Source organism: Mirounga leonina, unplaced genomic scaffold (assembly GCF_011800145.1).
Source record: "Mirounga leonina isolate KUSES-001 unplaced genomic scaffold, KU_Mleo_1.0 Mir_180, whole genome shotgun sequence".
Classification (NCBI taxonomy): Eukaryota; Metazoa; Chordata; class Mammalia; order Carnivora; family Phocidae; genus Mirounga; species Mirounga leonina.
Window position 1 is genome coordinate 27045602 of NW_023270469.1, and position 7041 is coordinate 27052642.

At 60.9% G+C, this 7041-nt stretch overlaps 1 protein-coding gene across 3 annotated transcripts in view; it reads right to left on the bottom strand.

The window, feature by feature from the left end:
- CPNE2 (copine 2) overlaps window positions 1-6590 on the bottom strand; it is a 43859-nt gene extending 37269 nt beyond the window's left edge. For all 3 annotated transcript variants that reach the window (XM_035025145.1, XM_035025144.1, XM_035025143.1), the window contains exon 1: window positions 6547-6590. The gene's annotated coding sequence lies outside the window, so the exon portion shown is untranslated. The remainder of the gene's footprint in view (window positions 1-6546) is intronic.
- Between the last annotated feature and the right edge of the window lie 451 nt (window positions 6591-7041).

The window sequence follows — 7041 nt, forward strand, 5'->3', positions numbered from 1 at the left end:
TTTTTAAATAAAGTCTACCCCCGACGTGGGACTCGAACTCACGACCCAAGATCAAGAGTCGCATGCTCTACCAACAGAGACAGCTGCCACGTGGGTGCCCCTCTATGTTGTAGTCTTGGGGCGGAATTCCTTCTTCTTGGAGAAAGTCTTTGCTTTCCTAAAAGGCCTTCAATTGATCGGTTGAGGCCCACCCACATCATGGAAGGTAATCTGCTTTAATAAAAGTCTAGTGCTTTAGGGCGCCTGGGTGCCTCAGTTGGTTCTCAGAACACCGGGGTTGGCAAATTCTGGGATCTCAGAATCATCATCTGTGTCGGAATCTCCCAGCTGAAAGGCTTTAGAGCGTGTCCGGTCTCACCTTCCAGGCACACCCCAACCCCAGCCACAGCCCCGGTTCTCCAGGGATGGGGGTCCAGCCCCGAGCTGCTCACACCCCTGGGCCCTCCCTGCAAGCCTGGGGCTGCATCAGCTCCCGCCAGGTGGCACGCAGCCCCCAGAGAGTGGGGCCGGGCTCTCGCCAAGGTGGGGGGGGTGGCATCTTGACACCAATCACTTCTCTACTTTGGCTAAGGCACCGCACTCCCGACAGGCAGCCAGGCCATTATGGGTATAAATATAGCCGCAGACAGCACAGCGAGGGAGCTGCAGCAGGGGTCTGACACCCCCCGAGGCCCCCAGCTTCCACCAGACCACACCCAGAGGGAGGCTGGTCTCTGCAGCCGCCCCCGCCCCCCCGCCCGCCACCACCAATCACCAAGCTCTGGCCCCTGGGGAAGGGGCCCTCCCCGCTTCAGCTCAACCCTGGTCCAAAGGCCTTGGCCCGTGTCTCCCCAGCATCACCAGGCTGCCAGGTGGCCCCCATCCTCCCCACCCACCCCTCTGGGAGTCCAGGCGCCGGGTTAAGTCCTGCTTCTGACACCTCCTCCTTCCTAGGCCTCAGCTCCTTGGTCTGCAGAGGGGAGCAGGGGACCGCCTGCCCTGTCGCCTCCCAGGAAGCGCGACAGGGGACGGGTGTGGATGTACTCCGGGATGCAGAAAGTACTTCAGGGACCTTGGGAGTGGGCCTGGCCCAGCTCGGAGGCTGGACCAAGGTAATAATGGAGGAGGGAGGGCATGGTGATGGTGGCCACCAGCCAGAGTCATTCCAACCTGGCTTCATTCGAAGGGTGCGGCCTCAGGCACAGGAGCAGCCCTGGGCCCTTCTTCCCTGTGGTGCCCATGCTTCCCCGGGGACTACAATGGGGAGACTAGAGACGGGCTCCCCAAAATGTGTGAACTCTTGCAAGTTCCTTGCCCGCTCTGTGCCTCAGTGTCCCTGCCTGTGAAGGGCTTGGGCTCCTTCCAGCCTTGAGGAGTCTACACATACCCCTCAGTCTTCCCTGGGCTGCTCTGGGCCTCAGCCCCAAGCTCCCGCCCAGAATCTCTGGGCTGACGGACCCTGAAAGTCACCTGGGCTCAGCCAGTACCGAGTCCCCTCCTGGGTTCCTGTGTGGGTGGCTAGGCTCCGCTGCTCACAGCCCTCTGCACGTGGGGCTCTCCCCACTCTTTGCTGACGGCTTCCTTCTGTTCTGTAGTTTTCATGCTGCCCGGCCCACACCCTACCACGCTGAAGGGCCACCCTCAGCTTGACAGCGGGGACGGGCCTCTCTGAGCCAGAGAGCAGGTGCTATATCAGGCCCACGCCTCCTCAGCGAGTCCTTCCGGTCAAGGACATCACCATCTGCTCTTGGGCTCTGGGTCCCAGCTCCCGGAAGTCCCCCCTGAGGAGAAGGAGAAAGGCTAAGCGTGCCTGGTCCTGTCCTGAGGCTGACCATTCCACTGAGGCCTCCCCGCACTCCCAGGACAGATGCCCTCTTACTAGCACCCCATTTTACAGATCGGAGAACTGAGGCACAGAGAGGTTACGTAAACGGCCTACTAGAGGTTGAATTATGTTCCTCTAAAAGCTAAGTTGAAATCCTAACCCCCCAGTACCTCAGAATGTGATCTTTTCTGGAAAGACAGTGGCTACAGATGTAATTAGCTAAGATGAGGTCAGACGAGAGTAGGAGGGGCTCTTAATCCAATATGACTGGTGTCCTCATGAGGTGCCGAGGGAAGGAGACAGAAAGTGGAGGGAGTGATGTGGCCACAGCCCCCAGGAGCTGGAAGAGGCAAGGAAGCACCCTCCCCTACAGCCTTTTTTTTTTTTTTTTAAAGATTTTATTTATTTGACAGCGAGAGAGACACAGCGAGAGAGGGAACCCAAGCAGGGGGAGTGGGAGAGGGAGAAGCAGGCTTCCCGCTGAGCAGGGAGCCCGATGTGGGACTCGATCCCAGGACCCTGGGATCATGACCCGAGCCGAAGGCAGATGCTTAACAGACTAAGCCACCCAGGCGCCCCTCCCCTAGAGCCTTTAGAGGAGCAAGGCCCTGCCAACACCTTGAATTTGGACTTCTGGCCTCCAAAACAGAATATATTTCTGTTGTTGTGAGACGCCCAGTTTTGGGTTCTGTGTTACTGCATCCCTAGAAGACTAACACACTACCCAAGGTCATCTGGCTAGTCCATGGCAAACCAGAGTGTGACACCAGGCAGCTGGGCTCCCTGCGTCCACGGTGCAAAGCACACCCCTCTCTGAGGGGCCACAGGGGTGATTTGGAGAGATGGCTGCGGGCCCCAAAGGAGGGAGGGGTCAGATGGTGTCATCTGCTGGGAGCTGAGCACGCTCTCTCCTGCATCATGAGGAGGGGACAGCCAGGTTACAGCGGGCAAGGGAGACGCCCCCAGCAAGATACAAGGACCACCAAGGGAGAAAGAGGGCTCTTGGAATACACTAAGCACGTTCCTACCTCAGGGCCTTTGCGTGTGCTGTCTCCTCTGTCTGGGGCACACCTCCCTCTTTCATTCATTCAAAAATATCCACTGAGCACCTGCTGGGCACCAGGCACAGCTGGGATACAGCCATGAACCAGAGACCACTGCCATGGACTAGCATGCCCGCTCGAATGTCACGGCCTCCTCCTCGAGACGCCTCCCACAGCGGCCCCCCACCCTCACCCCCCTCACTTCATCTTCCTTTATTCTCTTTGAGGCATTTTCCGCTATCTGAAGTCCTCCTGCCTCCTTGCCATTTGCGGTCCCCTCTCTGTACCCCCATTCCACTCTGAGCTCCATGGCGGTGTCCTTAGCTTCAGCACCGTCCCTGGCCCAGAAGGGCTGCTCAATAAACCTTTGCTGAGTGACAACTAGGTGGCTGCACAATGGACGGAAGGTGGGGCCCAAAGCCACGGTGGAAGAAGAATCACGGCCCTCTCTGGTTTACAAGCCCTTTCAAAGCTGCCTGAAGAACCCCATGAAGAAAGCAGTGGGGAGAGCTCCTGGTAAGGAGCCCCATTCCTAGACAAAGAAACTGAGGTCAGAGGGGTTAAGAGCCGTGGCCCAGGTCACGCGGGGAGTGGGTGGCCCTCCCCAGCGCACCTCAGTCCCCTGGGGAGGCAGCGCACGGCATCAGCAGTCACCTCCGCCTCCTCCAGCCCCCAGTCATTCGGTACCAGGCAAATCCCACCCTCTCCAGACGCAATGCAGGCGGCCCCAGCCATTCATCTTCTATTTACCAGGCACCTCTCTAAGCGCAGGGAAAGGGCCCTGAACAAGATGGGCACCGTCCTGGCCCGTCCATGGGGCTGCCCCTCTTTGGGAAGAGGGGCAGATAATAAGCTGATACACAAATGAATAAATTAGGTGAGCGAGAAGGTGGCTAACGCCCTGAGAAAAATTAAGCAAGGTGATATCCAGTGAGTGAGAAATTAGCAGCTAATTAGCCTCATCTCAGACCCTGGAGGAAGAAGGTGAGGACAGAGCTAGTGGAGAAACTCTCCAGGACACCGAACAGCACCGAACAGCACAGTCCACTTGACCCCACCACGGGAGCAGGGGCCGAGTGGCTCAACGAGAGGAGAGGGCACTGGGCTGAGAACGAGGAGGCGCCTCAGACCTCCACCCAGTTCTTAGGCAGTACAGGACCTCAGGAAGCCGTGACTCCCCTTAGGACCCCATAGTCTCCCTCTGGACAGTGGGTGTGGGACATGACCATCCTCTTCTCCAGCTGCTGCCTGCCAAGATCCTAGGGTGACCCAGCCTCCCGGCTCCCAAGGAGCCCATCCTGTGTCCTGCAGGGGGGCTGGGCAGGACAGGAGGGGATCCTGCCCCCTTTCTGAGGCCAATTCTCCAAAGGCGAGGGGGCTGGATTCCTGAAATGATTGCCCCTGATCCAGCAGCCCCTGTAAGTGTTGGGGGTTGCGGGGGGAGAAAGAGGGGGGAGTTCCATCGGGCAGCTGGGACCCTGGCCCTAGGCTGAGGGCTTCTCAGTAGGGGACCTTGCCTGGGGACAATGCTCCCTGCTCTGACAGGAGTGAAGGAATTCTTAGAGAATGTTCTTCTGTTTTCTGTCACTCCTTAGAGCCCTGTGAGGCCAGCCCAAGGTGCAGGGAATGGGAACACAATCGGATCTATCATCCCTCATGGTGTCCTCCTCACTGGGGTAGAACCTTCCCACTCAGGACACTGCACTTTGAACAGTCCAGAAGGCCTCTGAGGCTCTTCTGTCCAAGGAGGATGCAGGAGAGGGAGGAGCAGGCTGGCCTGAGAAAATGCCAGAAGGAATCCTAAATGCCCTCCTCGGGCTTATGCGGATTCCCAGGAACAACGATACTGACAGCTAACAGTGACCGAGTGCTTGTCACCAGACCAGTCCCAATACTGGCACGTGAGCCCTTTGTCACCTAATGTAATCCTCACAACTCCCTTTAAATAAATACACAATTACCCTAAAAGATTACAAAGGTATACAGAGTATTGTTCTTACTACTTTACAGGTATAGAAACTGAGGCTCTATCCCTGGCCCTCTTTTGTCCCTGAGTTTTAAAATTTTCACCGCCCCTGGGAGGGGGGTACCTTGAAACACCACACAGGCCATTCATGAAGCGCGCCCCACTTTGCAGAACCCCTGTGCCCGGCTGCAGCCTCCCAGCAGCCCTATAAACTGGAATGTGTCATAGTTTGCTTCATTTTACAGATGGAAAAACCCCTGAGCCCAGTGAGTGAGAAGGCACACAGACAGGAAGTAGCAGAGGGCAAGGAGAATCCAAGTGTCAACATTCTCAGTCCCTGGTTCTTTGCATGGCCAGACCTGCCTGGGGCGGGGGAGGGGGGGGGGGGGGGGGGCGGGGGGGATTGACCCCTCCCACCGCGGCCAGCGAGGCTGCCTGCCTGGAGCAATACCAGAGCACACTGGGCCCTCCACCAGAGGGATTGCAATAAAACCAACCACTCCTTTATGTTTGCACCCAGCTTCCAGGCGCACAGGTCCTTGACCATCAGCCCATTTTACAGATAAGCACGGGGAGGCTCCGGAGGGGGGGGGGTAGTGGCCCCGCAGCTCACCGCTGGGTGAACGCTCAGACCTAGGTCTCCCAAAGGGGCTCAGCAAGACTGGCCACAGACAGGCTGCAGCTGCTGAAGGTTACAAAGGGGTTCCTCTCCCCAGTTACTGAAGCTATGGGTACCCCAAGGAACAGGAAAAGCACTCCACCCATGGGTGAGAGCCCACACCCCTAAGGCAAGCAAAAACTAAGGGCAGACAAAACAAAGGGCGCTCATAATTCTCCCAGATCCCTCGCCGGTGTCACTCTCCCCAAATACAGAACAGGGCTGGGAGAATCACAGGCAGCAGGATGAGCCCTCAACTGGCTCCCAGAGCCCTGGGGTCCAGTTCCCACTGGTGATCTTGGGCAAATCACAGCCCCCTTCCAAGGAGCCCCTTTCCAAGGAGCTTGTCCAAGAAGGGGGGGGGGGCGGAGGGCGGGGCTGAGGGATGGGATGGGATGGGAAGAGGGGAGTAAGACACCTCTAGTCTCAGAAAAGCAGGGCTGCAGGGAAACGGAAAGGAATCAGGAGCTTCGCTCTTCCTCTCTCCCCATGTCCCCCCACCCCACCCCCTTAACCACAAAGGTGCCAGACAGCTTTTCGAAAAAACTAGTTTGCAAACACACTTCGACTTCTGGGAAGCTGCCCAGCTCCACTCCCTCCCTTCCCTCTTCCTGGGCTGGGAGCTGGCTCTCCGGCAGGGCGCTGGGGCGGGGGGACTGGGGGTTGACAGCAGGGTGCGGGGGTGCCAGGGGCCATCCCGACCCCAAGTCTTCGGCAGCTGCGACGATGTCGAGGACTCTACCTTCCGGACGCCCCCAGGCTCCCGGGGAAGGCAGGAGAGTCCCTAAACAGCTGGGCTCGAACCCCGAGTGGCGCCGCCCTCCTCCCGCACCCTCCCCACGTTGCCCCGGGACGCAGCCGGAGCGCCCCCGCGTGGCCGGGTCGCAGCTGAGTCACCCAAGCGCCCGAGCGTGGGTGCGCGCGGGTGGCGGGGGCTCGGGGCGCCACGGCCCGCGAGGCGGAACCCAGCTTCCTTCCAGCCCGCCACCGGCGCCAGAAGCCGAGCCCCAAGGCCGAACTTAGCGCTCGCGCCAGGGCGCCCCGCCCGCCCCCGGCCCGCCCGGGCCCCACTCACCGCGGGTCCCGCGGGCGCCGCCGCCCTCACGGCGCGGCCGCCGCTGCCGCTGCCCGCGCTCCGGGCCGCCGGGGCATCCCGGGGCGCTCCCCTGCTCGGCGGGGCCCGCAGGCGCGGGGCGGGCTCAGGGCGCTGTCCGCGCGGCCCTCGCCAGCTCGCGTGCGCTCGCAGCCGCTCGGGGTCCGGCGCTCCTCCGGGCCGGGCGGGCGGTGGCGGCGGCGGCGGCGGCGGCGGCTCGGGCTCCTCCCTCCGGCCGAGAGGGGGCGGGGTGGGGAGGGAGGTGGGGAGGCGAGGCGGGCGCTTCCTGGAGGGGCGAGCGCTCCCCACGGGCGGAGCGGGGGCGCTGTCCCGCCCGTCGCCCGCCGCCCGCCGCTCCGAGTCCGTGGCCGGCGCGCCCTAGCGCTCGGGGCTCTCGGCGCCGCGGGGGCCGAACGCCCGGGGTCGGAACCCGAGGGTCCGAACGCTCGAGGCCGGAATCCGAGGGTCCGAACGCTC